Raw genomic sequence first — 20,488 nt, 5'->3', positions numbered from 1 at the left:
TCCCGATACAAGATCTCCACCTGAAACATTGGCACATTCCTTTTTCCTCCACAGATGCTGCTTGACCACTGAACTCTTCTAGCATTTTAATTTTTGTTCACTAAGTATTTATATTTCTTTGCAAACCATCAGTTGGGCACAACTGGAGTCTTATATATAATTCTCTTCACCCTCATTTTAGCAAGTATTGGAGAGAAACCAAAGGAGGTTAACAAAGCTGAAAGCTTTCAATTCTAAGAACAATCTAAACCAGCAGTATTGTCCTCCAGAGTTTGAACAACAAAGAAGGAGAAACTATTTATTCCAGCATGTAAGTGGAGGTCATAAATATTGGCAAAAGTTTCGAAGTGAAGACCTTCAATTTCTCCCACATAAAGAATTATTGAGATCTGAAACTTGTTTCCAAAATGGTTGATAAATGTAGGAAACCAGGATATTTTTAAAGGGACTAGACATATCCATGAAGATAAAGCAAGGCTATGAGATAAGGTAGGGGCTGCAGTTGCAGGGTTGTCCTTCTGTTCTACAATATTTAAATAACTTGAAATAATTTCTCTGGAAAGGTGGAAGAGGGCGGAGTGCAAAGCTATTATGAAATTGAGAAACAAATTGAGCTTCCTAAATGTACTGCAAAATTTAACTTCATTAAGTTCCCACCTGGAGGCAAACTCATTGACAGGGAAAAGGCATACCTGTGGAAATTCTGCTGTGGAAGCTCAAAACTTGCCATAACATGTAATTAGGAGTGACTGAGGCAGTAGGAGTTGCACAGGGATGTAGGGAGAAGCAGATATGGATCTGGGATTGGATATTCAGGATTGTGAGAAAGAATGATCAAAACAGGATAAAGGTTCCGATTTTTGGAGATAGGGTTCTGATGATATTAAAAGGGTTCTGTTTACATGAGAGGGTGCACCAAATATGGGATGTTGTCCTGTTTACTGTTGTTGGGGAGAAGATGATGGATAGAAACTAAAAGATGTTGGTGAACAGGACCAGAGCTGGTTCAGGTTCATATAATTGTCAGGAAGTTCTGACTGGGCAAAGTAGAAAACTGCATTGGTGAATAAATAGATAGAATATGTAAATAATTTACTGGTAATTTTTTTTTTGAGGTGCCCAAGTTGTGCTGGAAAGATAGCTAATCAGCTCCTGTCTGTTTTAGTTGATCCCCAAGGCCAGGAAACCCACACATTAAAAATTAAAAGGAAACTCAATTTCAAGTGAAGGTCAGCACCTCTTTATAATTTTTAAATGCCCAACCCTGATCACACAAGAGGATTGACCACCCATTCTCATCTCATATGATGACAGATTCAAGGCAGATTCAACTCATATTCCAGATTTACACAATTTAGAACATGGAACAGTACAACTCAGAAACATTCCCTTGATCCATGATGTCCAAACTGACCAATAATGCCAATTTAATCCAATTCCAACTGTCTGTATATGGTCCATATCCCTCCATTCCCTGTTCTGTTTACGTGCCTATCTAAATGTCCCAAACTTTGCTGTTATATCTGCTTCCACTACTTCCCCTGGCAAAATGTTGTACCCTCCAACAAAGCTTTACCTGTTTTCATGAATTAAAATTCAGATCTATGGTTCCATATTATAAATACAACAGAAAAACATTACAGGTAGAAGTGGAGGCACTGAATGCTCATTTGTCTAAATGTAGCCCATTCCCAAATAGGCTTTGTATGAAAACTTCTTACACAATTGATTCCTGATATTCAAAAGCATATTTGAAGTTTACAAAAATGCTGGAGGAATTCAGCAGTTCACGCAGGCCTGAGTCCTTCTTCAAAGTAGGAGTAAAAATCACAAAAGCACCTAAATAAAAAGGCTGGGTGGGGGGGGGGGGGGGGGAGAGAAAGGACAAGGGAGGAGCATAGGCCAACAAACAAAAGGTGATCATTGGGCATGGACAGGAGAGGAAAGGAGAGAACTGATTGAGGGAGGGGGTGAGTGACTCTATCAATGCAGAGCTAGAAGAAAGGAATCAGAGGGAAATTGTAAGAAAGGGAGACAGAGCTAGAGGAAAAGGGACACTCATTGCAATTCCCTGCTCCATTCCCATGCTGACATGTGTGTCCATGGTCTCATGCACTGCCAGACTGAGACCACCCTCAAATTGGAGGAACAACATCTCATATTCTGTTTGGGAACCCTCCAACTAGATGGCATTAATAGCAACTCTTCTGCTTTCCATTAGCCCCCACCCCCTCTCCCCACCCTTATCTCTCCCCTTCCTCTATCCCTGTCGCCTTTCCTCCAGCTCTGTATTCACAAGACATAATAAATCCACTGAATATGTTCTTGCCCTTAAACCTCCATGTCACAAATATGACAATCCAACTCCCTCAGTGCTTCAACACATTAATCTACCTCAGTCCCTGTGTACATAATTTTTTTAATCAAGTGAAATTGAGATTTTTTAAAAATAAATCATGAATAAGAAGCATGTCAGTATTTTTCAGACATTTGTCATTCCAACAGTTCTAAATGCATTTAATAGAATTTGTACAAAACAACTACCTGTATTTCTTATCGGCTGGTTTCCTTCATCAGTATTTATAGTTTTGTATACAGCAAGAACATTAAAATAAAACAGATGCAGCTTTATGGCTGTTCTCGGTATTGAATGAAAATGATCTTATGTTTTAGTGCACTCAAAAACTTACTGGAACAATGCAGGATAGAAATTCATCAGAAAGACATCAGTATTATTAACAATCTTTCATCCTGTTTATTTAAAACAAACAAACAAGAACATTTTCCTTTTATACTTTAGATTTTTAGTGGATTGAAACCAAAATTTAAATGTTGAAATATTATGTCAAATAATATTTTACCTTCAGTCAACAGGAAGGGGAGACCAGTGTCTCTCATCTCCACAGAGGCATTTGCGCTCAACAGAGATAAGAAATACAAAAAGCAAGAGTAGCTCATTCAACCCTTTAAGCCTGCTCTGCTATTCAAGGTAATCATGTCTGATTACCAATTTCAAAGCCACTTTTTCACTCTCTCCCCCATATAGGTTGATGCCTTTTTAACTAGAAATTTATCAATCTCCTTAAAAATATTCAATGTTTCGATTTCACAGCCTTGTATAAGAATCAGAATTGAATTTACAATGTTGGATGAAATTCATTGTTTTGCAGCATCTCAGGTGCAAAAATTGTAACTCTATACCAGACAGCAGTCAGAATGCTCTCCAGAGTACACCTGTCGAGATTTCCAAGACGTAACAAATCTCCTCAACTCTTAATGAAGTATAACTGCTAGAGACCCCTTCAACATAGCACATTCTACAGAATTACCATCCACTGAATGCAGACATTTCACTTCATCTGAGTCCCAAATCTCTTGTCCTGTATCCGGTGGCAGTGACCCCCCTCCTTCTAGATATCCTAGCATGAAGAAATATCCTCCTGCATCCAACCTGTCAAGCCTCTCTCATTACTCTAAACCAGTTGTTTTCAAACTCCCCCCACAAACTCACATTCCACCTTAAGCAATCCCTTACTAATCACAGAGCACCAATGGCCTAGGGATTACTTAAAGTGGTATGTGAGTGGAAATAAAAAGGTTGAGAGCACTGCTTGAGAGTTCAGGTCTAAAACTATTTCACGAATCAAATTTTACATGCATCATTGATAATATGGAAACGAAACCAAATGCTGAAAATATTCCTCATTCAGGATCTGGTTTAGTCTATATTCTGTTTATTTTCTGTGCCTGATGATTTCATTTTCTATATTTTCAAAGTTTTTGTCTTCATTTGTCTGTTGTTTGTAACACGACTGATTGCACTCAGAGACAAGTGAGGAGTACATAGTTAATAGTTTAATATCTTTTAATGGTTAACAATCAATGGCCAATAAACACAATAGACCTCAAGTGAACCTGAGGTAAGTCTGGAAAACCAGGGTTTATATTGGATTAGGTGAAGGTGGAGCCAGAGGAAGAGCCAGCCATCTGAACAATGCATAGACAGTGAATTCCAGTTCACTGCATTCACCCCTTCCTTCAGAATAGAGCCTGTGGGTGAAAAATCAAGACTATTCAATCAAAAAACTAATACTTTACATATTAAGTTTGTCAGGGGATCTGGTAATTCTGTTCAAGCGCTGCAGTACTGGAGGACTTTGGGCTTCCCGAACTTTCTGGACCCCCTGTGGTACAGGGTCAGTGGGTCTCAAGAGCTCCGACTCTGGTCGTGGAGTGAATAAGAACACTTTCCGAGCAGTGTCCTCCAGGACCCTGAGTGGGGTACTCGGTAGTTCCTGGCTCGTTTGAGGCATCAGATCCTCTGTTCCACAGGTGCATCTCTGCCATCAGGGTATGCAACGTAGGCATACATTGGGTTGGCGTGCAGTAGGTGCACCCTCTCAATCAGGAGGTCTTTCTTCTTCCTCCTCATGTGCTTTCTCAGCAGGACTGGCCCTGGTGCTATTAGCCAAGCCGGGAGAGTAGTCCCAGATGTGGATTTCCTCTGGAACATAAACATAAGCTTGTGAGGAGTTGCATTGATCGCCGTGCAGAGGAACGACTTTATGGACTGGAGTGCTGTAGGTAGGACCTCTTGCCAGCATGAGTCTGGAAGCCTTTTGGACCAGAGAGCCAATTTCATGGCCTTCCATACAATCATGTTCTCTTTTTCAACTTGTCCGTTCCCTCGGGGATTGTAGTTAGTCATCCTGCTTGAGACAATTCCCCTTACGAGCAAGTACTAACGTAGCTCTTCGTCCATAAATGATGAGCCCCAGTTGCTATGGATAACTGAACAGGGTGAAAATAAAGTGAAAGGCCCTGATGATCATGGTGGTGGCCATGTCTGGGCAGGGGATGGCAAACGGAAAATGTGAATACTTGTCAATGACATTGAGAAAGTACACATTTCCATTGGTGGAAGGGGACTCTCGAAATCGACAGTGAGTCGTTCAAAGGGGCGAGATGCCTTTATCTGGTGCACTTTGTCGGGGTGGTGGAAGTGTTGCTTGCACTCCGTGCAGACCTGGCAGGACCTGATCATTTCCCTGATGTCCTCAATGGTGTAGGGCAGGTTGCAGCTTTGACAAAACGAGCCATGCAGGTGATGCCTGGGTGGCAAAGCCCATCATGCAGTGACCGCAACTGGCCGGTGTGTGCAGATGCACAGCTTCCTCTTGACAGGGCATCTGGTGATTCATTGAGAGTACCTAGTCTCTATCCTATGTCATAATTATAGGTGGAGAGTTTGATCCTCCACCTAGTGATCTTATCATTCTTTATTTTGCCCCTTTTTACATTATTAAACATAAATGCCATTGATCGCTAGTCGGTGAGCAGTGGTAAGCTTTCTACGAGCCAGGTAATGCCCTCCATTGCCTGATGGCTTCAAGGGAGAGGTCACGTGTCCAGGAGAGTGAAACGATCCGAAGCTCATGGCCTTGTAGGGTGTGGGAGTAAAAGGCAACCGGCCTGCCTGCCTGGTTAAGGGTAGTGACCAGAGCTACATTAGAGGCATCGCTTTCCACCTGGAAGGGTGCGTTCTCATCTACAGCATGCATGGTGGCCTTTGCAATGTAGTCAAAGCTGCCTAGGCTTCAGCCAACAATAGGAAAGGTGCAGACTTTATTTGCATAGTGCGGGACCCACTGAGCTTAGTAGGAGAAGCAGCCCAGGCACCTCCTTAAGGCTTTCATGGTCCTCAAGATCAGGAGATCTAACAGGGGGTGCATTTAAATGGGGTCAGGGCCAATGACACCATTCTCCACCACATAGCCCAGGATCACCAGATGTTTCATCCAGAACACACACTTTCTGGAGTTGCACTAGAGGTTCATGGCCTTGGCCATGTAGAGAAACCTCTGGACCTCATGGTCTTCCAGAGAGAATTCACAAATGATGACATTGTCAAGATACAGGAAGGTGGCTTTCAACCTGTGCTCATCGACCATTTTGTCCATCTGTCTCTGGAAGGCTGAGATCCCATTAGTGATGCCAAAAGGGACCCTCTGGAACTGATAGAGCCATCCTTCTGCCTCAAATGCTGTGTAGGGGCAGTCCTCGGAATGGATCAGTAATTGGTGATATGTAGCTTTCAGGTTGATAGTCGAATAGACCCGATACTGCATACTTTTGTTTACCATGTCCAAAATTCGAGGGAGAGGTTACGTGTCCAGGAGAGTGAAACGATTAATTGTTTGCCTATAGTGAATCAATAGCCTGGACTTTTCTTCCCCTTTCATGACTAGCACCTGGACTCTCCCAGGGCTGTTGCTAGATTTAATGAAATTTTCTTTGAGCAGCCACTGTGTCTTAGCTCTAATAAATTCCCGATCCCCTGCACTGTATTGCCTGCTCTTTGTGGATATTGGTTTGCAGTCGGGAGTCAGGTTTGGAAACAGTGAGGGAGGGGATCAATATTTAGAGTAGAAAGACCACATGTGGTATCTGGGTTTTGGGTCCTTCCGTTCCACACTGTGATTTGAGGAAGTAGGCCAGAGTATTCCATGGCCATGCTTTTAAGGTGATACAGGAAGTCCAGGCCCAGCAACACAGGAGCACACAAATCCTTCAGTACATACAATTGGTACTTACAGAAATCCACCCCCCCCTCACCTTTTACAGTTAGATGTACTATACAATACGCCTGGATTGTCGCAGAGTGCGAGTGCAAAGCTAGGAAAATACCATAGTCCGTCGGCTACGCAGAGCTGTTGCAGAGTTTATAAAGCTCTCCGTGGAGCAAGTGTCTACTAAACAATCAGTCAAATGTCCGTTTGTCCACACCTCCATTGTCGAGTTATTCAATTGGTGAGGTGATGCCTGATCCTGGATGACTGATGATAGTGCTCAGGAAACCCATTGCTCCCCATCCTGATGTCAACTCTCTCCTCTTTGCCCACGTGCAGATAAAATGGCATCAACCATGAGGCATAGCAAGATGGCAGCCCTCCATCTTGATCCGAGGAATAAGTGGCATTGAGCTTGAGGCACAACAAAATGGCCATTGTAGCTTCCCGTGATGCTTTACTTCTGGTGGTGTGTCCTGCCACAAGGTGAAGCAAGATGCTGGCAATGAATAGCATGGAGAGACTGATGTCGGCACTTCGGCACTCAGGCGCAGGTCAAACAACAATTCAGGGGTTATACAAGCAGTCGCCCTCTTTGGTTTCCCTTTAGCTCTGCAGACATTCACCAGTGCCCTAGTTTACCACGTCCTGAGCATATAGAGTCCTTCACTGGGCATCAGACATGGGGATGCTGTGCCTGTTCACAGAAGTAGCTTCCTTGGTTGGCACTAGAGCTGCAGGAGTCACAGGTGCCCCAATGACCTGGTCCTCTGAAAAGGCGCCACTTTCGCCTGTGAGGTTGTCAGCTCCCAGTTGGGCCTATTCAAGAGCTTTCACCAGCTCCAGGGTGTTGGCCAAGTCTTTCTTGCCCAACTCTAGCAGTCACTGCCTCACGTAACTCGACCTCACTCCTGCCATGAGGGTATCCCGGATTTGTTCTTCCTCTCTCACCCAGGCTGTGACCACATCGTAGGCGCACTTTCTGGCAGGGCCCACAGTTCAAGAACATAATTATCTAGTGGCTCACCCGGACACTGTTGATGTTGAGGAAGCCGGTGCCTTGCAGCACATCATGTAACAGGACTTCAAGCCTTCTGTGGCCAACTCATAGGTAGCAGAATCTCTGATAACAGTGAACCCCTTGAGGCCAACTCCAGAGAGAAGTGCAGATTTCCGGAGATTATCAGAGTTGAAGAGGTCTTGTGTGGACATCAGGTAGGACTAGAAGCACTCTAGCCAGTAGATGAATTCTTCCGGGGCCTCAGGGTACAGAGGGTCGACATGGAGCATGCCTGGCTTTAACAGGGCTTCCATCCTGCTTCAAAGCTTAGCTATTAAAATTGTAATGCGACAGATTGCACTCAGAGACAAGTAAGTACAAACACACTTTTAATAGCTAACAATCAATGGTCGGTGGGCAATAGTCCTCAGGTGAATCTGAGTTAAGATGGGAAAACCAGGGTTTATATTTGGGTAGGTGAGGGTGGAGCCAATGGAGGAGCCAGACCTCTGAACATTGCATTGCACTGTATTGTCATTATTTTAAATGGATGTGCTTTAACTTTAAACTTAAATGGAGTCACAAGTGAGGAAGGTACAATCTGATCAAATGTCAATTCTGACTCTAAGGTATCTTATAGACAATGTTAGGCCATATCATCCTGATAACATGAAAGTGAAACCCAATGATTTCAATTGTGGAATCATATCAGCTTTCCTTCCTATTCTCCTGGTCAATGTCCAAATATTGTGTCTCGAGTACATTCAATAACTACAGATCTCTGGGATAGAAAATTCCAAAGATCCATGACACATTGAAATGAAATTTCTTTCCATCTGTGTCTTGAATAACCCTTTATTCTGAAGCAACACCTCTGCCCTTGTTGGTAAATATCCTCTCAGCACCTAATACAGAAATTCTCCTCAGAACTTTCACAATCAAGTTCTCAGCCAAGCTCAGAGAATCCATATGCCTCGCAGCCAGAAAGCCCGGGCAGAAGTAACTAAGAGGTTGGTAAAAAAAAACCATTTCCCCAAAATCTGGCTTGTGTAGATGGAGGTCCAATTGTCTCACTAAGGCAACCCTAACCCTAATTCTCTGCTTCAACTCCAACTCCCAATATTCTTTCTGCTCTTTAGATAACTGCCAACTTATTCAATTACTTTCTTGAACATATAGGGGAAGTAGGCCACTTGGCCCATCAAGTCCATTCTGCCATTCCATCATGAGTTGATCTGTTGTCCCACTCAGCCCCACTGTCTGGCCTTCTTCCCAAAGCTCTTGATACTCTGACTATTCAGATACCTAACAATCTCTGCCTTAAATACATCCAACAACTTGACCTCCACAGCCACCAGATTCCAGGGGTTCACCACTCTCTAGTTAAAGTCATTCCTCCACATCTCTGATTTAAATGGGTGCTTGAAGTTATGCCTTCTTGTCCTAGACTCCCCTACCATGGGAAACAATTTTGCCACATCTAACTTTTCCCAGTCTTTCAACACTCAAAATGTTTCTATGAGATCACCCCTCATTGTTCTCAGTCCAAAAAAGCCATCAAATGTTCCTCATATGCTAATCCCTCCATACCAGGAATCATTCTTGTAAATCTCCTCTGAACCCTCTCAAATGCCAGCACCCCTTTCTTAAATAAGGAGCCCAAAACAGTACCCCGAACACCAGTGCCTTATAAAGCATCAACCTTGCATCCCTATTCTTATTTCCTGATCCTCCAGATGTAAATGCCAACACTGTATTTAACTTCTTCACCTGGGTTTTGCAGGTGCGGACTTGCAAGTCTCTTTGCACCACTGAATTTTGTATTTTCCTTCCATCAAAATAATAGTCTGCAATTTTATTCCTTCTACCATAGTACATAACTGTACACTTTCCAACAGTGTATTTAATTTGCCACTTCTTTGCCCGTTCTCCTAAACTAAGTCTCTGCAGCCTCTCAGAATCAGAATTTATTATCATGAACAGGAAACGAAATTTGATGTTTTGCTGCAGCATCTTAGTGCAAACATTCATATAAACCACCTTACAACAATAAATAAAAAAGTCCACCATTTCCTCCTCACTACCTGACACTCCACCTACCTTTGTATCATCTACAAACTTTGCCACAGAGTCATTTATTCTATCATCAACATACAATGTAAAAAGAATTTGCCCCAACACCGACCCCTGCGGAAGACGACCAGTATCCGGGAGCCAACCAGAATAGGATGCCTTTATTCCTACTCTCGGTTTCCTGCCGATCAGCCAATATTCTACCCATCTTTCCTGTAATTCTATGGGCTCTCATATTCTCCCCTCCAAGAAACATCAGCTTTCATCATGTTCCAAACATAACATTACTCTTCCCACCATTTCCCTCACTTCATCTCCAGCACTCAGCTGAATTGAGCTCAAACATCAATTTATTTTCAATATTTATTCACAACTTTGCACCTTTCTTTCCGCAGGATGAAACAAATTTTTTGAGGGAGAAAGCATCACCAGGATAAGAGTCCGTAAAATCATAACTCTCTCCACAGAAGAACACTAAGCCCATGCGATTATTTAAATTTATTTACAGCATGGTAGAAGCAAATTCCAGCCACTTACATAGGAACATCGGAAGTAGGAACAGGAGTAGGCCAAAAATGGCCCATCGAGCCTGCTCCGCCATTCAATACGATCATGGCTGATCTAATTTATGAACTAACCACCTTCCTGCCTTCTCCCCATATCCCCTCATTCCTCTATCATGTAAAAATTTATCTAACCGAATTTTAAATATGTTTAATGAGGCAGCCTCAACCACTTCCCTGGTTAGAGAATTCCAAACATTCACTACTCTCTGGGAAAAACTATTTTTCCTCATCTCTGTCCTAAATCTAATCTTGAGACTGCGTCCTCTCGTTTTAGTTTCCCCGGCCAGCTCAAAAAACCTTCCTACATCTATCCTATCCATACCCTTCATAATCCTATATGTTTCTATAAGATCTCCTCTCATTCTTCTGAACTCGAGCGAATACAATCCTAGACGATTTAATCTTTCATCATAAGTCAACCCCTTCATCCCAGGGATCAACCTAGTAAACCTCCTCTGGACCGTCTCCAAAGCCAGTATATCCTTCCTCAAATATGGAGGCCAGAACTGGACACAGTACTCCAGGTGCGGTCTCACCAGTACCTTATACAGTTGCAACATTACCTCCCTACTCCTGAATTAAATTCCTCTAGCGATGAAGGCCAACATTCCATTTCCCTTCTTAATAACCTGCTGCACCTGCAACCTAACGTTTTGCGATTCATGCACAAGCACTCCCAAGTCCCTCTGCACAACAGCATGCTGTAGTTTTTCACCCTTTAAATAATATTCAGCTCTTTTATTTTTCTTGCCAAATTGGATAACCTCACACTTACTAACATTTTACTCCATCTGCCAGACCTTTGCCCACTCATCCAGCTTAACTCTATCCCTCTGCAGACTCTCCACATCCTCATTACAATTTGCTCTTCCACTCATTTTGGTGTCATCCGCAAACTTGGCTACCCCACATTTTGTCCCCTCCTCCAAGTCATCAATGTAAATGATGAACAGTTGTGGGCCTAACACTGACCCCTGCGGCACCCCACTTACCACTCTCTGCCAACCTGAAAAACTCCCATTTATCCCGACTCTGCCTCCTGTCAGACAACCAATTTTCAATCCAGGTCAATATACTTCCCAGACTCCACTTTCCTGTAACTTACTGATAAGTCTCTTGTTTCGGCACCTTATCAAACGCTTTCTGGAAATCCAAATATACAACATCAACCTGTTCCCTACTATCCACCGCACCCATTATATCCTCAAAGAATCCTAACAAGTTTGTCAAACAAGATCTTCCCTTTCTAAAACCATGCTGCGTCTGCCTGATTGAACCCTTACGTTCCAAAAGTTTCACTATTTCATCTTTAATGACGGTTTCAAGCATTTTTCCAACTACAGACGTCAAGCTAATTGGCCGATAATTTCCAGTCTTCTGCCTAAATCCCTTCTTAAAAAGTGGCGTGACATTTGCTGTATTCCAGTCTGCCGGGACCTGCCCAGAATCCAAGGAATTTTGGAATATGACTACCAATGCATCAACTATAACTTCTGCCATTTCCTTCAGAACCCTTGGATGCATATCATCAGGACCAGGTGATTTGTCTGGCTTTAGTCTCATTAGTTTCTCCATCATTACTTCCTTTGTAACAACTATTTTATCAAGGCCCTCAACATTCGCATCCTTAACTCCGCACTTGGGCATGCTGGACGTGTCTTCCACCATGAAGACTGACACAAAATATTAGTTTAATGCCTCGGCCATTTCCTCATGTTTTGCTACCCGTTTTCCTTTCTCATCCTCCAAGGGTCCTATGTTAACTCTGGCCACCCTCTTCCGTTTTATATATTTATAAAATTTTTTGTTTCTGTTTTTATATTTTGTGCCAATTTACTTTCATAATCCTTTTTCCCATTTCTTATTACCCACTTTGTAACCCCTTGTTGTCCCTTAAAGTTATCCCAATCTTCCAGTTTCCCACTGCTCTTTGCAGCTTTGTACACCTGCGCCTTCAATTTTATACTCTCCTTTATTTCCTTTGTTAACCATGGTTGATTTTTCCCTCCCTTGCTGCCCTTTTTCCTGACCGGAATATATTTTTGTTGAGCATTACAAAATATTTCTTTGAAAATCTTCCACTGTTCCTCAGCTGTTTCATCAATTAGCCTGTGCTCCCAGTCCACTCTGCCCAATTTCTCCCTCATCCTATGGTAGACACCCCTGTTTAAGCATAATATATTAGTTTTAGATCTAACTATTTCCCCTTCCATCTGAATGAGAAATTCAATCATACTATGATCGCTATTTCCCAGATGGTCTCTGACTTTTACATCATTTACTCTACCTATCTCATTGCACAACACTAGATCCAGGAGAGCATTTTCTCTTGTTGGTTCCTTAACATGTTGCTCAAGGAAGTTATCGCGGATGCATTCTATGAAGTCCTCTTCCAGACTCCCATGACCAACTTAATTTTCCCAATCTATGCCTACTTAAATGTCTACCACCTAATTTCTCCCAAATTAATCTATAACCCCGTACATTTTGAGGGGGGGGGGGGGAAGAACCCAGAGAACCCAGGGGAAACCCATGTAGAAACAGCAAGAATGTACAAACTCGTACCGGATTTGAACCCAATTGCTGGTGCTGGTAATAGCAATGCACTAACTACAATGCTAATTTCATATGAATTATGGATAAGGACAGGTCTGGTCCTTGAGTTAAGATTCTAAATTGGAGAAAGGCCAGTTTTGTGGAAATGAGAAAGGATCTAGGAAGAGTGGATTGGGGCAAGTTGTTTTCTGTCAAGGATGTGCTCAGAAAGTAGAAGGCCTTCAAAGGCAATATTTTGAGAGTGCAGAGATTGCATGTACCTGTCAGGATTAAAGGCAAAGTTAACACGCACAGGAAACCTTCATTTTCGAGGGATATTAGCAATCTGATAAAGAGGGAGGTGTATAGCAAGGAGCAAATGAGATACTAGAAGAGCACAGAATGTAAGAAAATATTTAAGGAGGAAATCAGGAAGACAAAAAGAAAACACGAGGTTGCTTTGGCTGATAACATGAAGGTAAACCCAAAGGGTTTCTATAAGTATGTTAAAAGTAAAAGGATAGTAAGGGATAAAATTGGTCCCTTAGAAGATTAGAGTGGTCATCTATATGTGGGGCTTCACGAAATAAGGGAGATCTTAAACAGTTTTTTGGCATCAGTATTTACTCAGGAAACTGGCATAGTGTATAAGGAAGGAAGGGAAACAAGCAGTAGTGGCTCATGGAACATAAAGAGATTAAAGAGGAGAAGGTGCTGGCTTACAGTGAATAAAGGTAGATAAATCCCCTGGGCCTGACATGATATTCCCTCTTTCCTTGAGGGACTATTGTATAGAAATTGCAGGGGCCGGGCCAGAAATACTTAAAATGTCCCTAGCCACAGATGAGGTGCCAGAGGACAGGAGGGAGCTCATGTTGATTGTTCTTTAAAAAAAGGCTCTAAAAGTAAATAGGAAATTATAGGCCGGTGAGCCTGACGTCAGTAGTAGATAAATAATTGGAAGGTTTTCTGAGAGATCAGATATTCAAGTATATGGACAGCCAAGGGCTGATTAAGGATAGACAGCATGGCTTTGTGCATATTAGGTCATGTTTAATGAACCTTATTGAGTTTTTTGAGGAGGTTACCAAGTAGATGGGAGGTTGGTTCATACACCAGGTATCCATGGAGAGGTAGTAAAATGGATTTGAAATTGGCTGAATGGGAGAAGATAGAGAGTGGTAGTGGATGATTGGAAGTCTGTGATTAGTAGTGCGCCTCAGAGATCAGTGCTGGGACCATTGTTGTTTGTTGTCTATATCAATGATCTGATGATAATGTGGGAAAATGGATCAGCAAATTTGCTGATGGCTCTAAGATTGGAAGAATTATGAACAGCGAGGAAAGCTTTCAGAACTTGCAGAGGGATCTGGACCAAATGGAAAAATGGCAGACAAAATTTAATGCAGACAAGTGTGAGGTGTTGCATTTTGGAAAATAAACCAAGGTAGGACATGCATAGTAAATGGTAGGGCTCTGAGGAGTATAGAGGAACAAAGGGATCTTGGAATACAGATACATAATTCCCTGAAAGTGGTGTCACAGGTAGACAGGGTTGTAAAGAAAATCTTTGACATCTTGGCCTTCATAAATCAAAGTATTGAGTGCAGGAGTTGGGATGTTATGGTGAGGTTGCAAAAGACATTCGTGAGACCAAATTTGGAGTATTGTGTACAGTTCTGATTGCCAAACTACAGAAAGGATATCAGTATGATCGAATGAGTGCAGATAAAATTTACTAGGATGTTGCTGGGTCTTCAGGAATTGAGTTACAGGGAAATATTAAACAGGTCAGGGCTTTATTCCTTGAAACATAGAAGAATGAGGGGAGATTTGATAGAGGTTTACAAAATTATGAAGGGTATAGACAGAGTAAGTGTGAGTAGTATATTTCCATTTAGATTAGGAGAGATAAATACGAGAGGACATGGCTTTAAGGTGAAAGGGGAAAGATTTAGTGAAAACATTAGAGGGAACTTCTTCGCTCAGAGTTTGGAACAAGCTGCCATAAGATGTGATAAATGTAGGCTCACTCTTAGGTTTTAAGAATAAATTGGATAGATGCATGGATGGGAGAGGTCTGGAGGGTTATGGAATGGGTGTAGGTTAATGGGTCTAGCAGAATGTTTCAGCAGACTAGAAGGGCTGAATGATCTCTTTCCCGTGCTGTAGTTTTCTATGTTTCTGAACATTACAGAGAGCAAGATCAATTCCTATGTCCCTTAGTTCTAGTTCCACCTACCAGTTGAAATAACATTCCTCCCTCTATCTTATCTATCATATACAAACCTGAGATTCTTTTTCCTGCAGACAAGGCTGAATTATCACTTAGTGATGTACAAAGAGAAAAACTGTATATAATGTACACGTGTAAACAAATAAACAAATGAAAACAAGTGACTGCAATACAAAAAGGAATTAAAAAAATAAAGTGCACAAGTAAGAGTCCTTAAACAAGTCCCTAATTGAGTTTAATGTTGAGGAGTCTGATGGTGGAAGGGCAGCAGCTGTTCCTGAAGTGGGTGGTGTGGATCCTTAATGATTGCTGCTGCTCTCCAACGGCAGCACTCCCTGTAGATGTTCTCAAAGATGGGGAGGGTTCCCCTTGTGATGTCCTGAGCGGTGTCCATTACCTTTTGCAGGGCTTTATGCTCATGAGTATTGGTGAAACCCCATGCCAGACTGTGATGTAACCAACAACACACTCTGCACCATATATCTGCAGAAATTTGCCAGGGTTTCTGATTTCGTACCAAAGCTTCTCAAACTCCTGAAGAAGTGGATGTGCTAATGTGCTTTATTCGTGATGCTATTAGTGTGTTGGGTCCAGGAAAGATCGTCCCAGATAGTGGCTCCCAAAAACTTAAAGTTGCTCACCCTCTCCACCTCTGATTCCCCAATGACCACTGGGTTGTATACTGCTGGTTTCCCCTTCCTGAAGTCAACAACCAGTTCCTTGGTTTTAGTGACTTTAAGTGAGATTATTGTTGGTGCACAATTTGGCCAAGTTTTTGACCCTCCTGTATGCTGGCTCATCACCTTAATTTATACAATCTACTACCGTTGTATCATCAGTGAATTTGTAGATGGTGTTGTTGTGGTACCAAGCCACACAGTCGTAGATATAAAGTGAGTAGAACAGGGAGCTAAAAATGCAGCCCTGTTGTGCTCCGATACTAATGGAGATTGTGGAGGAGATAGAAGTCTGTAGGTGAGGAAAAGAAGAATCAGGTTACACAGTGAGGTTTTGAGGCTCAAGTTATGGAGTTTTCTGAAGAGTTTTGAGGGGACAATGGTGTTAAATGCTGAACTGTAGTCAATGAAGAGCATCCTAGAAGTGCCTTTGCTGCCCTGTTGTTCCAGTACTTTGTGTAGCGCCAGTGAGATGGCATCTGCCGTAGGCTTATTGCTATGATAGGCGCATTGAAATGGATACCTGTCGCCACTCTGACAGGAGCTGATATGCTTCAACACCAGCCTTTCAAAACACTTCATCACTGTCGATGTGAGTGCCACTGGTCAACAGTCATTTAGGTAGGTTACCACACTCTTTTTGGACAACAATACAATTGACACCTGCCTGAAATTGGTGGGTATCATGCTCTGGCACAGTGCTAAAGATATCTGTGACTACGTTGATAAGTTGGTCAGCATAAATTTTTAATAATCAGCCGGGACTTTGTTTGGACCAGATGCTTTCCATGGATTCACTCTCCTGAAGGCAACCTGCATGTCATCCTCCAATACGGACAGGAGAAGATCATTAGGAAGCGTGGAGGTTCAAGCTCCTCTTTGAAACTATCTATGTCAACCAGTCCATGACTACACATGGTTACACTGAGAAATAGCAGGTACTATTTGTGCCAAAGGCATGCCAAATATTTCCAATGAGAGGGCATTTAACCACTCATCCTTGACATTGAACAGTATTATCATAATCACATCCCCCATCAGAAACATCCAAATGGATCTTTCCCTAGAGAATAACATGTACCAAACATATAAATATTATGGCCACAAGTTTCAGTCAAAGTCCTGGTACCAGAACTGAATGAGTTGTCTCTTGATTCTCAAAGTATATCAACTATTCAAATTACACATCAAAAATTTTCACCAGAAAAACTACAGCAGTTCAAGAAAACCATTCCCCATCACCTTCTCAAGGTCAATTAGAAACAACATATATTTCGGCAGATAAAACAACACTTGAAGCACGCCAAAACAGGGGTTATCCTGTAGGCCAAATTCAAAGACGGTGATATTAAAATTCTACTCAAAATACCACTTGATTGGTTCCATAACCCATCCAAACCCCATCATATAACAAATTTTTAAATATAAAAGCTGATGGAGTGTACACAATTTTTATTTTCATCGGTGAGTTTTCTACATTATCAGCATTCTGAAATCTTTTGTGGAAACTCACATTGAGACCATGGTGCATCTTGCTGTGACCACTGTCCTTGACAAACAGACTAATTGCCTTTTCTTTGTCCTCCTGCATTGACTGAGATTGTGGTGCTTTTAAAGACCTGGAACGATGTATGTGAGAATCTAGATAACCATAGAATGAATTGGAAATTGTGTGAACCAGGGGAAGAAATGGAAATGGAAAGCAATGCCAGCATCATCTGGCGGGACTTAGAGACCTTTCTCCAATCTGCACAGTCTATTTGAGTTCCATTAGAAAGGTTTTGCTATTTAGACATACATACAGCATGGCAACAGGCCCTTTCGGCCCACAAGTTTGTGGAACCCAATTAACCTACACCGCCAGAACATTTCAAACGGTGGGAGGAAACCAGAGCCCCCAGGGAAAAAAGGCATTGCACTAACCACTAAGCCAAACATGCCGCCCATCTGGCCCAGGAGGCAGCAGGTCATGTTCTATCAACCAGTGTGTGGCATTGGTCTCCAGGTGGACTCAAGAACTCGGCATGCTGGATACTGCTTGATTTGAGCATCCACTGCCTTGCGTCCTGTCTCCAACTGCTGACGTTGGTGATTGGTAGGGCTGTTGTGCCTCTTTTACACCTGTTTCTCCATTCAAGTGTGACTGGTAGTTATAGATGGAAAGATTAAGTTGCCTAAGGCAAGGCCAAAAAGGAACAAAACACCATTCTGGAAGCTGAAAATGCTTTTATCAATCAAAGCAGTGCAGGGGCACGCAGATCATTGATTCAATTAACTGAAAGTAGTTTCCTTTTAAATTCTACCAGCAATTTTGTAAGGACAATCCATTACATTTTACTGCCTGCGTGAGGTTGGGGATGGGGCAGGGTTTCTGTGATGTTGATTGAAGTATTTTAAAAGTTCTTACTGTCTCTCAAGATATTGATTTGCATTTGTTCATGATAATACTGCTTGTGTCTGACAAGATTTTTAGATAACTAAAAAGTATTTGTGTTTCTAAGCTGGTGGCCTCAACAGCACAGCATGAGCAATATGGTTGTAACACTGCAGGTGGACAGCTTGTCTCCATCTCCGGAGACAAACTTTCCTCTGACATGTACGACAAACCCTCCAATTGCCACTACCACCTGGACTACACTTCCTCGCTCCCTACCCCCTGAAAGGATTCCATCCCCTTCTTTCAATTTCTCCGTCTCCACTGCATATGTTCCCAACGTGAGGTGTTCCAGTCCAGATCTTCTGAAATATCTGCCTTCTTTCACAAATATGGCTTCCCCTCCACCACGATCAACTCAGCCCGCACCTGCATCTCCTCCATTTCACGCTCATCTGCCTTCAGACACAACAAATATAGAACCTGCCTCATCCTCACCTACCACCCCACGAGCGTCTGCATCCAACACGTTATCCACTGGAATTTCTGGCACTTACAACAGGATCCCACAAGCTTATACATTTTTCTTTCTCCTCCCCTCTTGGCCTTCCTTAGGAACCACTCCCTCTGCGATTTCGTCATGCACTCATCCCTCCCCACCCATCAACCCACTGGCACGTTCTCCTGTGTCCACAGGAAGTGCAACACTTGCTCCTAAACCACCTCCCTCACCATGGTCCAGGGTCCCAAAAAGGCCTTTCAAATTAAGCAACACTTCACTTGTACATCCAAAGGGCTTATTTACAGCATCTGGTGCACCCTTTGTGACATTCTCTACATTGCATATTGGGAGATCGCTTCGCTCAGCATCTCTGCTCCATTTGCAACACCTCCTGATGGCCACCTATTTCAATTCTGAGTCACACTCCCGGACTCACATGTCTGTCCATGGACTTGTGTACTGTCCCACCCTGACCACCCACAGATTGGAGGAACGACAACTTATTTTCCATCTGGCTACTCTCCAGCAACATGGCATCAACATTTACTTTACTGCTTTCCATTAAACCTGCTCACCTTTTCTTTCCCCTCCCCCTTTTTCTGTCTTTCCAATTTTTCTACCCACCCAGCCATCCCTCCTCCCCCCTCAATGCTGTTGTCCCCTCCCTCCTTTCATCACCAATGAGCTCCTGCCTTTGCTATCCCCCCCACCCCACAACCCCTCAACTCTTTTGTTCTGACACCTGCTGGCATTTTCTTATATTTTGACCAAGGCCTCAATCCCAAAACGTTTGTTGTGTATCTCTACTTTTGCGACAAAAAGACAGTTTTGGCCTGAGCTTCTCCAGCATTTTGTGTTTTTTCTTTAAACTGCAGATGGACAAGGTGCCCAATGCCAGAAAACAGAGTTAAAATTGTCCCTTTATATTGCATTTGATTCTGAATAATTATTTCCATTTTAATTAGCAAATGGAAAGCTTGTGTAAAATATGAGCATTTTTACAGTGTAGATTTTCATGGGTTTTTTTTCTGTGCTTCATTTCATAATTTAAAGTGGGACTTTTTAAAAAATGTAAAGTGTTTTTTTTAATTACTTGTTTTAATTTAATGTTGAGTTCATCTTGAAAACCCAGACCAAGCATTTGCGAAATACCAGTTTGCTGACATGTTGGGCATCAAATGTTTTGCTCTCAAAGAGCCACTTAGAAAACTTAGACTTTTCCAGCAGTCTATTTGAATTAGCTCTGCAGCTTTTCAGCAATGTGAGTCAAAAGCCTGGACCCCTACTGGGTCGCTTAAAACTAGCTCCACTAGCTTCCAGCTGTGGCTCAGAGCAGACCGTCAATCATTTAAATAACCCATAAATTCTCACATCTCATTTAACCTTGGAAGTGAGATTATCTGGTTTTCTGCTTGAAAACCCCCTTTCACTTGCCTTCTATTTACTGGATGTTTTATCTACTTGACAACAAAAGAGCCCTGATTCACCTTTCCCAAATTCCAAAAGCTGTTTTTATACGGCATCCAAAAGTAATTTAAATAGTAAGTCAAGCAGTTTTTTAAAAGGTATGTAAAGCAGCATTTCCCAATTTTTCATTTATTGGTTACAAGCTTTTCAAAAGCATAAGAAATTAAAATATCTAAATTAAAAGCATTTATAAAATTAATAATTTTTCACTTGCTGCAGTTTATTAAATTATATTTTAAAACGACTGAAAATGCTTAAATAAAATAATTTATTATACCCTATCCATAAATTAGGTTAAAATTACACTTTTTAGATATTTAGATTGAGAGATTTGTATTTTCTTCCTTACTCTAACAAAAAAAAACAAATAAAATGAATATTTGAGGCAACAGATCCTATTTATCCCATAATCTATTGAGTAAAAAGCTGAATATTTTGCTCTTTGTACACCAATAATAAGATGATAATTCACTATTAACACTTTGTTTA

Source organism: Narcine bancroftii, chromosome 7, assembly GCF_036971445.1.
Source record: "Narcine bancroftii isolate sNarBan1 chromosome 7, sNarBan1.hap1, whole genome shotgun sequence".
NCBI lineage: Eukaryota > Metazoa > Chordata > Chondrichthyes > Torpediniformes > Narcinidae > Narcine > Narcine bancroftii.
The sequence above is the reverse complement of the archived record's forward strand: the minus strand, read 5'-3'. Positions refer to the sequence as shown.